The sequence below is a fragment of the Stegastes partitus genome, unplaced genomic scaffold, assembly GCF_000690725.1.
Source record: "Stegastes partitus isolate 25-593 unplaced genomic scaffold, Stegastes_partitus-1.0.2 Scaffold61, whole genome shotgun sequence".
Taxonomy (NCBI): domain Eukaryota; kingdom Metazoa; phylum Chordata; class Actinopteri; family Pomacentridae; genus Stegastes; species Stegastes partitus.
Window position 1 is genome coordinate 706,977 of NW_007577792.1, and position 20,882 is coordinate 727,858.

The 20,882-nt window shown below is 42.5% G+C and overlaps 1 protein-coding gene across 1 annotated transcript in view; it reads left to right on the top strand.

Annotated features, from left to right (window-relative positions):
* Window positions 1–20,882, top strand: part of pard3aa (par-3 family cell polarity regulator alpha, a) — a 397,502-nt gene that overhangs the window by 53,411 nt on the left and 323,209 nt on the right. The gene's annotated exons all lie outside the window — the stretch shown is intronic.

The window sequence follows — 20,882 nt, forward strand, 5'->3', positions numbered from 1 at the left end:
ATTTTAACTGAACCCTTAAACTTTGGCAGCGCTACAAAGGTTTCCCTACCATGTGCTTATGATTCCACCTGTCTGCTTCCACTGTGTCATCATCACTAAAACGCTACGGGACGGTGAGGCGCTGCAGACCGCCGTGTTCTCCGTTTAATCATTTCAACCTGTTGGTAGTTTTCTATAGCTCTCATTTTTGTGGTAGGTTGAATGACAGTCTGCTGCGTTACATTCAAGACTCCACTTTGATGTGTGTTTTCTATATTCGCCACTGTGAGGGTGTCGGAGGCATTATGATATCACACCAGCCACCCCACCCACCAGACCAACTGGAAGCGATTACCCACGGTCCCACTGCATCCCTCTCATGGGAACAGCGCTGACTACACCTGAGTCACAGGCAGCTCGGCTTTAATGTCGAGCCAAACAGTGAGCTCTACCCCCTTATTGTGTGTCTGAGTCGGAAATGGTTCAGATGAGTGTTTTCAACTAGTCTTCAGCTCATTTAAAGTCTTACATGTTTACTGGAATTACTAGAATTTACTCCAAAGCCGGTGGTGACTAACTTAAAACAATTCAAAGATTAAAAAAACATAAATTACAGAGATTTTTTATAATTTCATAACATTTACTGTTACTCACTGTAGTATACTGGAGTGTAGGGACGATGCAGAGGGTTTCTTTGGTGTTCACGTCACTGTTATCTTTAATTCCTATCACAGATTTCTCGTGGTTTTGTATATCTTGGACCCGCTGCTATCTTTCTATCTTTCTTCTACCTCTATTTTTTTGTGTGTTTAAAAAGCGCTGTTCCCCACATGTGATACTGAGGTATGATTCTGCAAGCTGGTTGTTGATGTGATTGGTTTGAACAGTTGGTGTGTTTGATTCGGAGATGTTTTTGGTTTTCTATGTGTGTATAAGAAGAAGAAGCGGTGTGTTTGAGACACAGAAAGGGTTTGTGTTCTTCAACAGGCCCGACAACGATCGGGCGGAAGGTGCCATGGTTACACATCAGGTGGGATCGGTGAGGACAGCAGCTGTTTTGCAACTGCTGCCTGAAACACTCCTTTTTTCTATCGTATCTCATCGTATCCCCTTTTGCTCATCCATCCTCTGTGAGTTTTGTTTGGCAAAAGTACATGAAAGAAAGAAAGAATGAATAAAAGAAAGGAAGGAAGGAAGGCAGGAAAGAAAAACTGTTTTAAGTGAGCATTTATTCACAGAGAAGGAAATCAAGAAAGGCACAAGAAGAAAGGAAGGAAGGAAGGAAGGAAGAAAGGAATGAAGGAAGAAAGAAAAAACAGAAGAAAGAAAGAGAAATGAAGGAAGGAAGGAAGGAAGGAATGAAGGAAGAAAAAAAAGAAAAATAAATGAAGGAAGGAAGGAAGGAAGGAATGAAGGAAGAAAGAAAAACAGAAGAAAGAAAAATAAAGGAAGGAAGGAAGAAAAAACGAAAGAAAGAAATGAAGGAAGGAAGGAAGGAAGGAAGGAAAAAGAAAACAGTTTTAAGCAAACATTTATTCACATAGAAAGTAATCAAGAAAGACACAAAGAAGAAAGAAAGAAAGAAAGTCAGAAAGGAAGGAAGACAGAAAGAACAAAAGAAAAAAGGAAGACAGGAAGGAAGGAAGAAAGAACAAACAAAGAACAAAAGAAAGAAAGAAAGAAAAAGAATTGTAGTTATTGCAAAGTAATGTAGAACTACCAGACAGTGCTGTGAATAGCTGCTCCCCCTGGTGGTTGTGAGGACTCATTACCATCTCACTGATGACAGACTATACTGTATAGTACAAGAGAAAAAACTCTGAATTCATTAACATGACAACATTATAGCCTTATAGCTTTATACAGTATATATTTTAGTGATTTTGTAGAGCTTATCCTGCAGCTCTGGAGTCTAACTACATCACACCCTCAAACCCTGAATATTGTCAGTCAGCCTGAAAAGTAAACAGTGAAACTCCGGTCACAAGACTGACACGGTGTAGTAACACAGTGTTAGTAGTTACGTATGACAGGGTGCAGGGCTCAGCTGGAGGTGGGCTGGCACAACCAGCTCTGTACTGGTGGAACAGCCTTCTGTCTGTCTGTGTGTGTGTGCATGGGTTTATCTCGGTGTGTGGGTGTTTGCTTCTTTGTGTGTGTGTGTGTATACAGTTGTAGAAGTAAATCCAGTCTGTCCAGTTCTTTCCATCGGCTACTGCCTGCTTATCTACTAACCGGCAGAATCACAGCAGTACTTTCGCAGGCAGTTGGTCGCTTGTATTGTAGAGTAACCGATGATCATTTTTATTCCTGTATATGCGAGCCATGAAGGCTTTGTGTGGATTGTTTCACCTGGTTGACAGCATGAGGTTTACAAACATGGAGTGACAGCAGTCCTTTCTTACGTTAGGAACCTCTGACCCTGACATGAGCTGCTGTCAGACAGACTACTACTGCGGTTTCACATTAGAGCTTTTTCTACTAATACAAGACATGTTTTCTCCTGTCCACAATTAAAAAAAAAAAAAAAAACAGTATGCCATGTTTGCACAGTTCACACAGAGCCAGACAGAAATTGGGAAGCCTGACAATAACACTGTCTTGTAATATCCATTTAATGCTGTGAATCTTCAGGTAAACAGCATGCGTGCTTGATTTTCCAGTTTGTAAGCACAGTTTTCTCACAGTACACATTTGTATTGGACTGACGCTGGTGAACTGTCGCGGGAGTTAATTCTATTGGTCCAAAGTGTATTATTCAATGGTTGTAATGACAAACGGATGTTTTTAGAAGTTTTCCAATAAAGGTGAAAGAGTTGTACAACCAAAACTAATAACTAGAAACGAAACACCTTCACTGTATGCGTACATATACTTCTTATCGATAACCACCTCGTCTCCCATTTCTCTTTCTTTCAGTCTCACATATCACATTGCAAGTTTCGGTGCCTTTACTATTGGGAGCACCCGAGTGTAGTCCCAGCGTTAGAGGACGAATATATGTGTGTGTGTGTGTGTGTGTGTGTGTCTGGCTCAGGTTCAGCACTCATATTATCATAGTGTGATTCATATGCAGTCAGAGCGGCATGCTGCAGCCTGTCTGTCTCTGCTCCACAGATCTTCACATTGATGATCTAACTTCCATTTCACATGCTGGAGGAATATGAGTGTGCTTGTGTAGTTTGGTTAGTGTTGATTTTGTGTCGCACACAGATTCCTGCTTTGTGTCTTCCTGTAATTCTTATAAAATTAGGATGTTTTGTTTGTGTTAGTGACGCCAAATGTTACTGAGTTTTGTGTTTATGACCAAGCTTCTTTTCTTTAATCAAGAAGTTAAATTAGGCTACAGCCTGTCTGCCCATGATGTCCTGAGACTGTCTTTTACCTTTTACTTGTAAAATACATCTAGTATGTAGCAGTAATGTTGGTATTTCAGTAGTTCGCTGATGTTTTTTGGCAGTTTTTGACGCAGTACTGCCACCACCTGACTGAAATGCAGTGTGAGCAGTTACCAGGTTTGCTAACCTCAGTTTATCTCGAGCAGCTGCCAAGTTCAGGTGGTGACTATGGTCAGGTTGTGGTTTATATTAAATACCTACAGATAACATAAGATGCATTGTCTCACCACGCCACCAGTTTGCAGTCTGAGTAAAACTTTTTTATTTCTGGGGTTTGTTCCAAAAACTACAAAAGCTGTATAGCTTTGTTTAAGGGTCTGATAATGGCCACTTTTATGATGCTTATAAATTGTTGGCTATTTAATCATTCTTGCTGTTTTTATGTGCACAATGGGGCTTCCAGTGTCTGCTGTTGTCAGGCTAACCTGACATATAGATGTAATCATTTAAATATGATAAAAATGTGTGCTAAATTCAGTTTTTAAGATTGTTTCTTAGCATTTCTTCTGTTAGGATTTTTTTTTGAGATTGCAAATAAAAAAACAAACAAACTGTGGTTTTAGTGTGGACTTTTACTTAGAGGTACACGAATGCCCTAAGACCTCATCAGTCTTAGACTTGAGGAAGGCCTGCCATGATCTGCAGAGCCCAGAAAAAAACAGACTGATAGCAACTAGATTTGTGATCTGACTTGCAGAAAAGCATCCTCAAATTTATTCACACCCTTCCATTAAAGAAAAGTCAAAGTTCACAATAGTCACTCAAATAACTAGAAACTGAGAAAAGTAAGAATAAATAAAAATTTGCTAAATTATAATGTAGTGAAATGAGACGTTGCTTTTGAATTGTGGTTGAAAAGAATAATTAAAAAAATAAAAAACTGTCCCGGACAAATTTGAGCACTTTGCTGATGAGCAGTGAAATCCAAACACCTGTCAACAGGTGCAGAAGTCTGATTGAGAGTTACAGGAAACACCTGATGGCAGTGATTGGCTCAAAGGGTTGTTCAACTAAATATTAGTTTATGGGTCCCATCATGCATGTTTGTTTGTTTGTCTTTTTTTTTTTAAACATATATTTCGGCTGAACCACAATTCAAAAGCAATGTCATGATTTCCATTAAATTTTTATTTGTTATTACTTTTGTCAATTTATTTCAATGACAGCTGTGTTTTTCTTTCTTTAATGGGAGGGTATGAATACATCTGAGTATGACTGTACATGTAAATTAATGTGTCTAAAATCTTATTTAGAATTTAATAGATTCAAGACACTTGAAATTACATGCAGCGCCTTAGATGTTAACGTGTATTTTGCTGATATATAATTGTATACGCCCACATATAACTTATGAAATCTAAACTGAATGAGGGCCACGGCAAGTGAATTAACAACATGCAGTCTAGCGCTGAAGAAGAAGAAGATGTAGCTCAGCCTTAGGTTAAACATTGAGAAATTAATTTAGTGTGAAAAAAAGAAACTTATGATAACCATCAAGTGGCTGGAAGAGCTGCGATAGAGACACTTCATCCACACACCAGATGGCAACGTGCCAATTAAACTGACTGTTGGTTAGAAGATGGCCTTAGGTAAGAAATTCACAATATGGGTCTGCTGAAATGAGTTCATAAAAGCAGGAAAAAGCCTGTGATATGGCCAATTAGACTAAATTAGATTAAACTTTAATGGTCATTGCGGGGAAATTGGGCTATTACATTTGCAATTATAATGTTATATTAGCTGTCCAAACCGTTGTTGCTGCACAAGACGAACTTATTGTGCGATCACAAACTTCTTTGAACGCGTGGTAAATAAAATGTGAATTGCAGATCTTCTAACAAGCAGAAGACGTGTAATTGTCCGATACATAACAGGTAGTTTCACCACATGTAAGACGTTTTCTGAAGTCAGATGAGCCCCTGTTGTGCTAATTCAACGTAATAGGATTCAGATCTCCTGGGAAACATGCAACAGAAAAATGCTTACTTGAGTGCGAGCTGTCTGTCCTGTCTGATGTCCTGTGGCTCTGACTGCCCCGTACAGTCCTGTTTTTAAACCGCACTGCTTTGATTTTCCCTTCACTTCGAACAGCATTAACTCTTCACACTCAACTGAGCTTCAGCAAACCTGTCAGCTTGCTTAGTGTGCAAGATCCTGGCTGGATTTTTGTGTCTAAAGGGAACAAGTAGGTGCAGCTGATTTGAGGATCCCTTGGTGCTTGTAGTCTGGATCTCCCTCATTAACGGAGGTGAGACAAAGCAAGCCTGTCCCCTGGGCTGAGTGAGCAGGGGTGAAGGGTGACTCCTGGACTCATTAACAGGAAAGCCTAATTACAGCAGAACTACCTGAATCAGCAGCGCGGTGTTTTGTGTTTTACAGCAGGTGCAGACTGACGTGGACCCGTAGGTTGACAGAGGGCGCAGTACACTTTTGAACCACAAAGAGGCGCCCAAGTCTTGGTTATAGTGGCTCACACTGTTGTCTGTGTTCTGGCTGCTGCTGCTCAGAAACTGTGTACGTTTCTGTTTTGATGCTGTGGATACTGGAGGAAGAGACACATGTCGTTTCATGAAAGAGAAACAACAATTGCTAACACACACACACACACACACACACACCTAAACACACACACACACACACACACACACACACATATATAGTGTTAAGACGAGAACAGAGATGAGACAGTGGAACTTAACTGAACTGTCCAGATCCGACTGCTTCCTTCACTCGTGCTAATGTGTCCTGTTTATAATGAGTATCACATCCCCGGCCCCTGTGGCTCAGCTCCTTGGACAATTGGCATTTTCTTGGCCCCTGAAGTTGGCATTACCATGGCAACGGCAGTTGGGTGCCAAGTGGGCACCTGTGCTGGGTCGAGATCAAGCCGTGAGTGAAATTAGCCAAGGCTAAAGCAGGGTCCCAGCAGCTGCCCCCTGGTACCAGAACACTGCCGAGGGAAATCAAAGACTAATTACTCTGTTTGTCTGTCAGTGTGTGTGTGTGTGTGTGTGTGTGTGTGTGTGTGTGTGTGAAGGAAGCCTCTTTTGGCATAGATTGAAGAGTGTCTGGCTGGCTGCGTTTCACCGTCGTCTCTCAGACAGTGTGATGCATTCACTTGGCACTTTGTTCACTCTGTTTATTCTACATTTTCTGTCCATCTTTGCACCTATTGTTGGGATTAATCTGCCTTGTGCAGTAGTTCCTAGACATGTTAATGAATCATCCACTGAGCCTAGTTTTAATTTTACAATGTTGCATGATAAAGTTTCTGTAGACAACAATAGAGACTACACCATGACAAACATGTTCTCACTGATTAAACATAAAAACTCTGTAGACCTTTACCTGTAATTTGTCACAGTGTCACAGTTTAGGGCATGTTTGCCTGACTTGGGCTACAACATGTGTTACTGCTAATCACTACAACACCGATTTAATCATTTCACACGGCTGCAGAAACATTATGACATTGGCTAAAAACGGAGATAGTTTCCAGGTGACTGTGTGTTGTAAGTGGGCTGTAACCCAGACGCTGCCCTCTGGTGGTGGAACAGACCGCTCATGACTACTGATAGAGGTGGTTACTCTGGAAAACAAAAAAGATAAGTTTGCTAAATATTCCGCTGGATTGATGTTTTGTTTTGCAAGTCAGTTTTGTTTATAATCTTTAGCTAAACCCCATTCTGGTGCACACGATGGTTGTGGTTGACGTGGTGTTTGAGCACACCTTAGTGTATGAATGCATGACAGTTTCTTTGGTTCCCTGTCAGCCAGCAGGGCCTATTTCCGCTCAGAAGAAGAAATCCCTTTAAACTGACTCGTATCTTCAGACCGACACTCAGATTAAGGTAAATATGTGATTATGTACTTGAACTTTGAAAGGTGTTGCTGCCGTTCAAATTACACATGCATATACATATACACCTGCTCGCTGATGCACACACACACACATTTGAACGTCTCCAGGCCAAGTGCAAACGCCTTCGCCTCACACAGAGACTGTAAAAGAACACTCAAGACTAAATGAGACATCACTCATGTTCACACACACATACAGTAGTCGCACATACCCACACTTACCATCGGCGTGAAGCACACTCTGTTGTAGTGAGCTGTAATTAGCCTGTAAGGACCGGAGTCAGCTCTGCGTCCTGAAAGACTCAGTGTGCTGGCGGATTTTATCCTCACCTCCGCTCCCTCTACTCAGGGGCTTGTGGGCGGCGGCAGCAAGCAGTTTTTCATTTCATTTTCCTCTGGGGCTTTGGATTTATTGTCTGTTGTTGCTTGTTTATTCGGTTCCCAGTTTTTGAACTTCACTAACTCTGGGAAGATTTGTTGAGCACTGTTCTTTTTTTCTTCCCCACCAACTCCCTCCTTCCCATTTAAGGAGTTTTGTGCCCTCGCAGTGGGGAGCTGCCTGCTGTAGCCCACTGTTTGTTGGTCAGCTTACTTTTTTTGCCACCATAAGTAAATAATCTTTAAGCGCATGAGAGCGATGTATAATTGTATTTTTATTTACAAGAGCTGTAGTAAGCAGGCAGGTTTACTACACTCTGAAACCTCTGATGTTTTGTTTGTAAAAACTTCTTCTTCTGAATGATCATAAGAAACCTGAGTTGTGCGTCAGGAAAGGAAGCTTTTGTGTGGCTATTTGTAGAGCTTCAGCCAGAGGAGTTTGTTGTTTGAAATGTAGCCTTGGAAGCATTTGTTCGGCATATCTGTCATGACTGCAGCTGTGTGTTTTGGTGTCTTGTGAGTACATGTGGGTTCTAGGCACTTTTTGGAAAAAGCTAACATTGAGATATTTTATTTTTCTGTGATATACGTAAAAAAAAAAAGCAGGAATTTTTACTAGAAAACTCGAACAACTCGTTTGGTGATTTTGTTGGGGAGTGTATCTGCAACAAGAATGAAAAAATATTTTTTAAAAAAGCAGAAAAATTCCATTTGAAGCTTTTCTCAGATGGTGTAACATGAACGTAGGTATCAGAAATATGGATGACATTAGGATCTGGCTTTGCACTTCTTGTGCTGATTTAAATACCCGCACAAATCAACCATGTTGCCTCATTTGGTGGCAACAATCGCAAGACATTGCTGACAATCTAATGGTTTTGGATCGATGTCATCCTCTCTGTCACCAAAATATCTTCACATCTATTCCGTTTTGCAACTAAATCTTCCTTTTCAGCGCCGAGCACACGTGGAGCCGACGCATTAACAAGCTCAGTGTCATGTGAACGCGTTTGAAAGAACTCAGTGTATCCCAGAACCCTTAAATTGGAGCGAATTATTTCCTCTCAGACACACTTCTTTTGCAGATTAGTCAGGAAAAATGGGAACTGTGCAAGTTTTCTTTTTGTATCAAGAAAGAAAAAACAGTTGTAGCTTGATAGCAGGAGCAGTTATTTCAGTCCCAGTGATGTGACTATTGCACATGTACAAATCACAGTGTTGTGGCTAAAACGATATATTGTGAAGCCCCAGTGCATGACACACTAAGCAATTAATAAACTAGCTTATTATCTGTATTTTATCAATTAAGCAATGCTATAGAAACTGGAAAATTATGCACAGAAGGACAATGTAACCCTGCAGAGGTTTGAAGTGTGACACATTTCAAAAAATGATCTACAATATATTCGTCCATCCATCATCTATACACCTCTTAATCCTCACTAGGGTCGTGGGGGGCTGGAGTCTATCCCAGCCGACTTAGGGTGAAGACAGGTTCACCTGGACAGGTAACCAGTCTATCACAGGGCTACACTTAGAGACAGACAACCAAGCACACTCACATTCACACCTACGGACAATTTAGAATCACCAATTAACCTCAACATGTTTTTGGACTGTGTGCGAGGAAGCCGGAGAGAACCCACGCTGCACGGGGAGAACATGGAGACTCCACCCAGTCACCTTCTAGCTGCGAGGCAACGGTGCTCACCACCGCTCCACCTTGCAGCCCATCTACAATATATGACAATACTATTTACACATAAATCAAAAAGTTTTTTATTTGTTTGTATGATGCAACTGTTCTCAGGCTGAATTTTGAATGTGGTGCGAGTAAAAAAGAGAGTACATCTCCAAGGCTGTGTCCGTGGTACCGACCCCAATGTGTGCTAGTTAGTCGGCGCTGGTATTGATCCCGACCAAACTGAAGAATTAAACAAAGATCTTGCATAAACAGTGAATTTGTATTTTGCTCCAAGGACAACATGTTTCGATCAGATTAGACAATCTCTGTTCTGAGATAGTCACATATCAGCATAATGTGTTGGAATTAGAGCGCTGTGTGTTTAGTGTAGACAGTCTGAGAGGTGATGATGTAGAACAAAGGTCGGCAGGTGGTCTAACCTTCGGTAACACAAGCGTCTTGTGAATCTGCTGAGCCTGCTGTTCTAGACCTGCTGAGCCACCAGTATGGATAACATTAGTCTTCTTGTTGTATTTTTGTTGACAAAACTACTGCTTCAGCTGTACAGCATATGCAGGATGACATACACATCCCTGTGCCCGGGGTAAGAATGATATTACTCCATATTGCAAAGCAGCAGGCAACTCCTCCATCTTCCGCTATGGTTTTCTGTAAAACTGGTGAAATCAGGTCATGTCACCAAGCTTGTCTTTCAGCTCGGAGGCAATCCAGCTAGTCACGTAAGTGTCTTTGACTTCTCCTCCATGACAGCTCCCCTGCAGGAAGAGATTTTTGTCGATGCGCCAAATTGGTCCTGACATGGCGCCGGGCCGCCTGAATACTGTCTGGAAATGCCAGGCTGTTTAACCAAAGCTGTGGATAGGCAGTGCCAAAGCAATGTGTACACATTAATGCACCTATCTGGAGAAAACAATCATGGCCATACTCACACGGGCAGAGACGTACTCCGGTGCAGACACTCACTTCCATCCTGTGTATTTGCGTGTGTCATGCAGGAGGATGTTGGTTCTGGTTGACAGCTGTCAGGGCTGCTTTGGTCCCAGTGTCTGGATACTTTGCCAAACAGGCCTATTATCTGCAGCGGTGGAGTCTTGTGGAGGGGCCCGGCATTTCCCCGGGGGGCTGATTTGGGTCAGCCGCCATGAGACAGGCCCTAAACTGAGGTGACAGATACAGGCCCCCTGCTGGGATCCTGCTGGCCTCCTGAAGACCCCCGGAGGGGTGCACCTAGGAGCGCTAATCCAACAAAGGAGGCATTTTCCTCTGCAATGTGGCGAGTGCTACACCCACAAGACCCACTGGCATCAGACAGAGGAACAGACAATGACCTGGTTTCCACTTTGAAGCCAGATGAATTATATTTGCTGTTTATCTTTGCTGTCTCATTATGTGCCGGCTGTAAGTTTGGCCTATTTCGGAGGAAGTCATCGTCTCCACGTGTGAGTCTTTTCTGCCTCGCCTCTTGGGGGCAACAGTGCATTCTCTGTGTGGCTCTAAGACTATGATTGCCTGCGAGGAAATTACTTATACAAAGTCACAGCCAGTTCAACAGAAACCACAGTCTTAAACAGAAAACTTCAATCTACCATCAATTGCTTATTCTTTTGAATATAGACCTATTTCCCTCTCACCCTGCTGCTTCTCAACTACTTGTTAAACCAAGCGAGTGTCTCTTCTGCATGACAAGTATCCCTCTGTAGCTTTTGTCTCAAGAGTCTCCAGACCGTGAGCGGCTGTTTTCAACACTTGACTACTTCTCTCGGAACCATATATAATTACCCTCACAGATCCAAAGTCACTCCAAGGTTGTGTCTGAAAATTGGCTCTCAAATAGACTGTGGAAGGCGAAGCTCAGTTTAAGACCGGGTTAATTTATTACAGGGTATATGATATATACCAGGCTAGTTAGGATTTAGAGTGGTGTGTGGATTTACATATTGTAGTAATTAGTATAGATGTGAGTATGGTCCAGGGGCTAATAGAAGAAGAATTTGGTAAATCAGCTCTGCATACACATGAGCTCAACCACCAAAAACGCACTAGCTGTAGATGTGCGCACTTCATTTATCTGAAATTAAAAAGAAGCGTTGCGTTTGCTGCTACTACATGGAGTGCAATGGCAAGATAATTCCAACGAATGCCTTCCGATAACCTGCCAAGCGACTCGGCCAACCCCCTTTAATGATACGAAGCTGGACGTACACGTTGAAAGCAAAGAGGAAAAGGAATTGGATCTTGCAAGATAGAACAATGAACAAAAGAGCAGACGTAAGTGACATCCAAGTGAAGGTAGGAAGGAAGCGACGAGAGTGTGGAGTAGAGGAGCGCAGGCTTTGCCACAAGCTAAGCTGAGTCTGGCGTTGGCGGCTGGCACTCTACCGAGCTGAAGTTGACACTGGCACGGAGAAGGAGGGACGTGGTGCCAGGGCCAGAAAGCTAAGCCTGGTTTGGAGAGCTTTAGACAGGCATATTGTAGCAGACAGCGAGCTGAATCCCTTCTAACACCATGACTGTGTGCTCTCATCGCCTCTCTTCTCATGAGAAAAGGCTAAAGACCTCTTCAGATTATGTCCTGCTCCGCTAAAATACCGGAGGCTTACAGACATGCTGAAGCACCGTAGGCTTCCTTCTTGCACGACTGCAGGTCATTTGTCACTTGACTGTCTTTAATGTCAAATGATTTTTAATATGAATCACGAATAAAAAGTTTATTGAAGCAGTAGTTGCATATTTTGAAAAAAAATTATTTCTTTTTAAAAAATTTTTACACAAATAGTTTATTTTATTTCTTACTCAACGATGCTAATGCTACTGGGGCTGCTTCACATATAGTTTCAGGATTGACATGCAATGTGTGCTATAGTCACATCACAGGAAGTTTGATGAAGAGTAAGGCAAATGGACTCAGTCACATCACGCTATAACAATTTTTGCTGGTTGATACAAAAAGAAAACCCACACAATTCCATGATTAACCTACAAGAGAAGTCTGTCTAATAGAGCATTAGCTTTATCTGCAACACACAGAGTTTGTTGACATGTGGACTCCACATGTGCACAATCAAGTGGGCAAGAAACTGGAGAGAATCACTGGTTTGGTTGCATAAAGAAAAGAAATGAAACATCAGTTAAATGGAAATAATTTGGCTACAGAATGGGTGATGTTGACAGCTACTCTGCAGCATTTCGCAATTTTTACTGTAACACGAGGGAACACAACTAATTTGTTGGACCATTTAAATCAAAACCAAAAGTAAATAAACTACTTTGGATGCCTTTACCAGTGTTACACTAACATAGAAAGGGTCTGATGGCTTTTTTTCAACTTCTTTTAAATAGTTTTCTTCCTTTCTTTCTTTGTATTTTCTGCACTCCCTTAAAAACCCTAATCATTCTTTCCAAAAATGTATTCGAATAATCTGGGGGAGATTTTATTTTTTAAATATATTGCAGAAAAACAAACTGTTGCAGTGTCGTGCAGCAAGATGATGATCAACAGAAAATGTATTTTGTGAATCTTTTCTTTTGTTTGTCAAGTGAAAATGACAAAGGTCTTTAGCTGCTGCTTCCTGTTTTTGTCGCGTATGACAGTAAATTTTCTGTTTGAGTCTGGGGTTTTTAGTCATGCTATTCATCCCTCTAATATCCATTCATTGATTATCTTTATCCCTTTGTTATCCTATGGAGGGTTGCAGGGGGCTGGAGTCTATCCCAGCTGATTCAGGGTGAAGGCAGGGGACACCCTGGACAGGTCACCAGTATATCACAGGGCTACACTTAGAGACAGACAACCAAGCACACTCACATTCACACCTACGGACAATTTAGAATCACCAATTAACCTCAGCATGTTTTTGGACTGTGGGAGGAAGCCGGAGAACCCGAGAGAACCCACGCTGCACGGGGAGAACATGCAAACGCCACAAAAAAAGACCCCAAAGACCTTCTAGCTGTGAGGTGACAGTGCTAGCTGCTGCACCACTGCACTCCTCTAATATTATATTAATAGTATTACTTACTAGAGACCAGGGGGATGACACGCTGTAAGGGTCCAACTGGCCGGGAACCGAACCAAAAACTCACCGCCTAAAGCATTTGCACCCATGCGGTACACGCTAACCACTAAGGCTGGCCCAAATTTTTCCATCTATTATTACCTGTGCAAATGCTACATATAGTAAATGTTGATGCAGTGGAATCTGATCAAAACAGCAGTGTGTCATGGGCAAACAGCACATATAGAGTAAATATTTAAATGACAAAAATTTGAATTTCTAAATAACCAAATCACAAGACCACAGAGACTCAGTGTGTGTCGAAAGGGTTTTTTGTTTTTTTCTGTCTTAAAAATGCAAAGTTCCTCTGTCTCCATTGTATTCAGTCCTCTGTCTGCCTGCACTTGAAGTCAAGAATACTAAAAGCTGTATTCATTATAGAGGGTATCTGAAGGTCACTGGGCCAATTTAAGAGAATGTGTCTCAGCATGTCTTTGTGAGCAGCCATGGTTTTATCCAGAAGGGATTTTTTTTTTTTTTTAGGTAAAATTGTCATAAGACCCCTTCACTACTATGTGTTCCTTCTTTCTTTGTGTTTTAAAAAAAGCTCATTCATTACATGCATTACATGCAGTGAGTGTGTGTGTGCGTGTGTGTGTGTGTGTGTGCGTGTACAGTATGTGTGAGTGTGGTAATATAGAGAATCTTGAGAGTCCCTGCATGAATGCCTTATGTCTCTTCTACAACAGATGTGCCACAGCCTAAGGCCCCTCAGTTGTAGCTCGTTATGTGAATGTGTGTGTGTGTGTGTGTGTGTGTGTGTGTGTGTGTGCAGGAAGAAGGCATGCTACTCTCATTCTGAAGTCAGCGGGGAGTTAGCCTATAAAAGGCACAAATAATAGGCACCCATTTATCTCTGAAGACACTCATCCATCAGCGTTCACACAACCACACGCACACCCATTTGATGGTTTGGGATATTATTGCTCCGTTGTGCCAGAAGCACTGCCCTGTATACATGCATTAGTGTAAACGTCTGTCTTTACACAGGGAAGGAAGTGTCATGTGACATTCTGTGTTGTCCTCTGTCAGTCATTCGGTCTGGCTTTCTTGTTTTAAGGCCATTACACTGTAAAAGCCCCGATTCACTCACTGACACCGTGTGTGGCCTCTCCTGCTGCTGACGCTCCCAAAGGACACACAGGCAGCCCTCTCTCCAGCCATCGTAAAAGTGTGTACATTAGTTTATATGTTCGCAGTCTTGTGTACGTCCGGCCTGTCAAGAAATCTGTCGGCTGTAGGAGTCTAAATGAATGTTTTGTGACTACGATTGGAATTAAGACAGATATCGAGTGAAGGAGGGCTTGTTGAGGTGAATAAGATAAAAACGTGACATCCTGGTTTTTGAGCTAATGTGTCCAGTATGTTCCAGTAGGTGTTGGACTCCACCAAGGTGCTCCACATCTCTTATAGGGCTGGACCCGAATAGCCGAATAGCCGGCTATTCGTTTGCTGTGCTGGAATTGGGATATCAATTTTGATCTCTGAATATTCCCCCCCGCCACCGCCACTGCCACCTAAACTGGTCTTAGTAGCCAAATGCTGCCTGTGCGTCCCGCCCACTTCCAGTCTGTTGGACCCCGCCCTTAGCCACTTCCAGTCTGTTGGACCCCGCCCCCCCCCGTTGGAACGAATGCCCACTCGCCCCCAGATATTCGGGATATTTGCCATTAATTGAGGCCGAATATCCGGAGAACACAAATTGCTCTTCGGACCAGCCCTTATCTCTTATCCTGCCCATACACAGGATCTCATGGTGCAGCTGTGGCGAGGAGGGTGTCCAGTTTGGGAACCTTTGAGATGCGTCTCTGATTCTTGCGGGTGACGTGGTTCTGTTGTCAGACCAGGACCTTCAGCACACACTGGGACAGTTTGCGGGATACCTCCAAGTCTGAGACCATGGTTCTCTGACAGAAACCGGTGGATCGCTCTCTCTGGGTTGGGAAACAGTTTCTGCCCCAGCCGAAGAAGTTTAAGAATCATGACTGATGAGAAATGGAGTGTAAGATGAACAGACAAACTGGTGAAGCTCCAGTAGTGATGCTGGCTTTGTACTGGACCGTTGTGGTGAGGAGGGCTCTTGATCTACCATTTGATTGACACTTACAACCTTTTCTGTGTCATGAGCTCTGGGTAATGTAGGTTTGCTAGGTTCCATAGGGCTCCTGGGCTTAGCCTTAGAGATAAAGCGAGAAGCTCAGATGTCCGAAGGGAGGAGCTGCTCCTTCACTTTGAAAGGAGGCTATCTTATTAGGATGCATCCTTGGCTCAGTCCTCTGTAGGGTGTGCAAATATGTCAAATTGGAAGAAGACCTTGGTGCAGACCCAGAACTCGCTGGAGGGATAATGTATCTCATCTGGCTAAAGAACACCTCAGGATCCCCCCGGGAGGAACTGGAAAATGTTGTTGGGGAGAGGGACGTCTGGAATGCCCCACTTAGCCTGCTGCTACGGAGACCGACTCTGGATAAGTGAAAGAAAATTGATGGATGGTTCGAGCTAATGTGGCCAGGAATAATGTGCAGAAAGACATGACATGACAAATTACTAGAGTCAGAAGAAGTTACCCAATGCTGCCATGTGGGAACACAAACAAAAAGTATAGAATAGTTGTACGGTTATGGGAATGGATCCAGATTTACGGACTATATTGACCATTTGAAAGCCCCGGAACATGTTTCCATAGCCATGTGTGTTTATGTCAGCTTCCTGTTTGTAGGCCTGATGAAGAAAACCTGCATCTGTAGTCTCACAGCTTCCTATTTGTATGCATGTATTCTCGCAGTGTCTTGTAATGACCTAATTTTGATATCTCCTGGTAAAATTCTGTCCTCGTGGTGTTCAAGGAATTCCAGTTAGCGCTCGGCCTCTCACAACCCCCCTGTAAAGCCCCAACAGACTACAGGCATCGTCTTTCTATCCACACCTCATTTTCATTCCCTTGTTTATTCTCCAATGCCTACCTTGTCTTCAACAAGGCCCTTAAACAGTCGATGAGACGACAGAGTCAGACCTTGCTTTTCCCTCTCTAATCCCGTATTGATCATAAAGTAGCATACGGAGTGGACGTGTGCTACCTCTATTGATCACATCAACATACTCTTACGCACACATTCATTCATTTGCCCCATCTCCCAGAAGTCTTATTAAACGAAACTCTTCTGCCCAACTCCAGCCCGTTGCTGTGCGGAAAGTGACAGTTATATCGTGTGTAAAGTGGAAAGATGGTACGAAACAGTGCCAGAGTAAAAGTGAGCGAGTTCAAGCGCCGCATTAGCGAATGAGGTTTGTGCAGCTCACACGGATGAAATTAGATGTTTTCTTTTCCCAAATGAAAAACATTCAGTCCAATCCACATGCAGAAATAATCAGAGTTGTTTTTGTTATTTAATTGAAAGTCAGATATTTATTTTTCAATCGCAACTCCACTTAAAAGCAATAACCATGTTTTATCCAGCAGTTGGGTTCTTGTGTCATGGTTTGGCCGGCCATTTAGCCAACAATCTGTTATTGAGCAACGTTTTAAATCTCAACCAGAAGGCTGTGCTACGAAGTGCGGGAAATGGGTATGTGGAGCTTAAAGCCAGAGTTTTTAATGTCACGAAGGTATCTCCTGCCTTCACCCGAAGTCAGCTGGGATAGTCTCCAGCATCTCCGCGAACCTAGTGAGGATTAAGCGGTGTATAGATTATGGATGGATGGATGATCACAATGGTAACTGATGCTGCACAGTTAGCCTGCTTCTTAGGAGCTTCTGTTTAGAGTTTGGGATTGCAATTGGCTTTAAGAAGTGCTAACCTTTCCCCAGTTTGTTTTGTTTTTCTGTGTGAGCAATACAGACTCTTAGCTGAGGGAATCCGTTATATATACAAACAGGTTAAGCTGTAATGCAAATGAATCGGACGAGCAATTGCAGTAGTACTGTACACATTCTATTGTCTTGGGAATCTACATGCATTTAGTTGGTGATACTTAAAATACATGAATTAGTGCTTGTGAGTGGCCCTGATTTTACACTGCTGGTACTAAAATAACTCCATTTAGAAAACTGACTTGTCTGTTGATATTTATTGTAAGACGCCCCGGTAGCTCAACCGGATCGGACTGCGCCCCATGGACAGGGGCTATAGTCGCTGATGCAGCGGTCATGAGTTCAAATCCCATTAACGACCATTTGCTCGGGGCTGCAAGGTGACGCGATGGTTAGCACTGTTGCCTCGCAGCAAGAAGGTTGCCAGTTCGCGTCCCAGTGAGGACACCCAGGAGCTTTCTTCGTGGAGTTTGCATGTTCTCCCCGTGCAGTGTGGGTTCTCTCCGGGTTCTCCGGCTTCCTCCCACACAGTCCAAAAGCATGCTGAGGTTAATTGGTGATTCTAAATTGTCTGTAGGTGTGAATGTGAGAGTGCTTGGTTGTAGCCCTCTGATAGACTGGTGATCTGTCCAGGTGTCTCCTGACTTCACCCTGAGTCAGCTGGGATAGACTCCAGCCCCCCACGACCCTATTGAGGATTAAGTGGTGTATAGATGATGGATGGATGGATGTTTATCGTAGATAATATTTAATCAATAAAATACACAAAGAGTTCATTTGCAATAATGGATAACCCAATTTTTGGAAAGCTTAATTTTTTGTTGTTTGCTTGAGATAATATCAATCAAACTGAAGCTGACTCAGTACAAATGACAACAATAGAGATAACTTAAGTTTGATATTATCTTCGGTAGACGATGGAAAAGTGTGTTTTCTGAAGGTTTGTAAAGATGGAGTTATCTGTTTTAAACAAATGCAAATGAACTCTTCATGTGTAATTTGAATTTGGCAAAAAAATAAAAAATAAAAAAGTAAGCAAATGAGTTATCCATGTATCCTGTATCATGGGGCAGTGTCAGATCTAAATGCACTTCTTGAGTATCATGTTTAAATGTATGAAGTTTAAAGTTTCAGAGCCCTAATGTGCAGCTGACACGTTAGAAGTAAGTGGCTCCACTGTAGTAGATGGCACACGATCGGTCCACTTTGTGCCTAAGCAGAGTGAAGNGCCCTGTGATAGACTGGTGACCTGTCCAGGGTGTCCCCTGCCTTCACTCTGAGTCAGCTGGGATAGACTCCAGCCCCCCATGACCCTAGTGAGGATTAAGCGGTGTATAGATAATGGATGGATGGATGGATGTTTATCGTAGATAATATTTAATCAATAAAATACACAAAGAGTTCATTTGCAAAAATGGATAACTCAATTTTTGGAAAACTTATTTTTTTGTTGTTTGCTTGAGATAGTATCAATCAAACTGAAGTTGACTCAGTAGAAATGACAAAAATAGAGATAACTTAAATTTGATTGATATTATCTCCGGTAGATGATGTAAAAGTGTGTTTTCTGAAGGTTTGTGAAGATGGAGTTTTCTGTTTTTGCAAATGAACTCTTCATGTGTAATTTGAATTTGGTTAAAAAAAAAATGTAAGCAAATGAGTTATCCATGTATCCTGTATTATGGGGCAGTGTTAGATCTAAATGCACTTCTTGAGTATCATGTTTAAATGTATGAAGTTTAAAGTTTCAGAGCCCTAAGTGGCTCCACTGTAGTAGATGGCACACGATCGGTCCACTTTGTGCCTAAGCAGAGTGAAGTGATGTGCTAAATGCTCGCTTTTATGGGAGAGTGCACCTTGCGTGATGAAGAAAACCTGGGTTAACAAATAACGTTGAAGCCAGTTATCTCTAAATAGGGTTTTCGTCGAGCCGGCTTACACAAAGAAAGCCAGGCTAACTTTAACTGAAATACAAGCCTCAGCTTTACAGGTGTTGCTTCGTTGCTCTGATGAAGCTCATTGCTGAGCTCTTATGCATGCTTGTCTTGTGTCACCTATTAAAGTGTTCATGTAGCTATTCTCCTGATGAACTGCAAAGCTTTTGCCCATCATTTTGTTTTTCTTTGCTGCAAAGTGCGACAGCCCCCCAAGCAAAAGCACATACATTAAGCAACATGTGCAACACATATGTACAAAACAATAGACAGATAAACAGACCACGAGTGATGTAATATCAATCCTAGGATGAACATTATACCAGATCTTAGCCTGTCCTGGAGAACTGTGAGAGAAAGTGTCGACACTCGTAGCATTGGCGTTTTTGCATGCGTTCTCCCTACTTGTATGTGGTTTTCTGTACGCCATATACAGCGTGTTTTCTTCAACGTCTCTCCTTTTACTCTCGCATGTGTTTTGTCCTGAGGGTCGGCCGCAATAAGGCCCTCCAAGTTTCCACACCGCAAACACTGTGTGGGCCCAGATACAACACACAGTTTGGCACATTGCTTTTATTTCTAAGTAAAATGGTGACTGTTGCTGCCAGCAATGACAGGATGTTAATAATTCATGACAGAAAAAAAAAAAAAACATAGTCGACAGATGTGCTACCTACTTGTATTCAAATCTGGCCCTCGGAACAACAACTGCGTAACACACCGCCTTCACACAAACAACCAAAAGAAATCTATTTCCTGTTGTTTTGTTTCGCTGCGCTCTTTACTTCTCCTGTAGGAATGTTCAGATGGGATGCATGTTTTTAGCAGCAACACACACAACTCTTAAGTGAAATGGAATAGCAGTGGAAAGTGTGTGTGTGCTGCAAGTGTAGGATTTACACAACAGGGGAGGGCAGCGTTCATCTGTGTGTGTGTGTGTGTGTTTCTCATCCAGACAGTTTGTGTAATGTGGAGACATGCTGTATGTTGACATGCCCGCACACAGATACCCAGATCCACAAGCAGGCTGCTCCGTCAACAATATTTTATTCAAGATGTTGCTTCCACACTTATTACGAGGAAGAGAGGGGTTGAATTAAAAAGACTGGGGAAAAAGAAAAACAAGCTTCTGTCACGTCAAAACACCTCAGACGAATCTTTGTATTTCTGTGTGCTTGTGTTTATGCATAAAAACCAAGACATTAAAAACGTCATTATATAGAGACACTTGTTCCCTAAACCCTGAGTGAAGCCTGCAGCTCCCCAGTGGCCTGCATGTGTGTGTATATATGTCTGCTCTCGTAGTGCCATGCTCCAATTAGCAGTCCTGTTAGCCGAGGTGTGGCACCTGAGACCAAGACAAGCTGCGCTGGGAGTTTCCTCCTTGACGCGGCTTTAGGAGAACCAGCCCCCTACTTTAGCTTGACAAAGAACTCGCTGTGACATTTCATTCTAAAGCCTCTGTTAATATTTTGTCATGTGGCTGTGAAAATGAGTTTTGCTGCAGGGAGGGAATACGGAGCTACGTTTCAGTCACACATTACGAGGGAAGCAAAAAAAAAAAAAAGTAAATTGCAGAGCGAAAACTAAAGCATTTACCTTTGCAGTTGTGTTTCATATAAGGAGAGGATTTTTACAGCAGAGATACATTTTCCACAAAAGTGCAATAAAGCCCGATATTATTGCACAGTGAAAACTCAATCTGCGTTAAGCAAAGCACAGCGTGGAGAGAGCGCACGGCCAAGAAACATGTAGATTGAA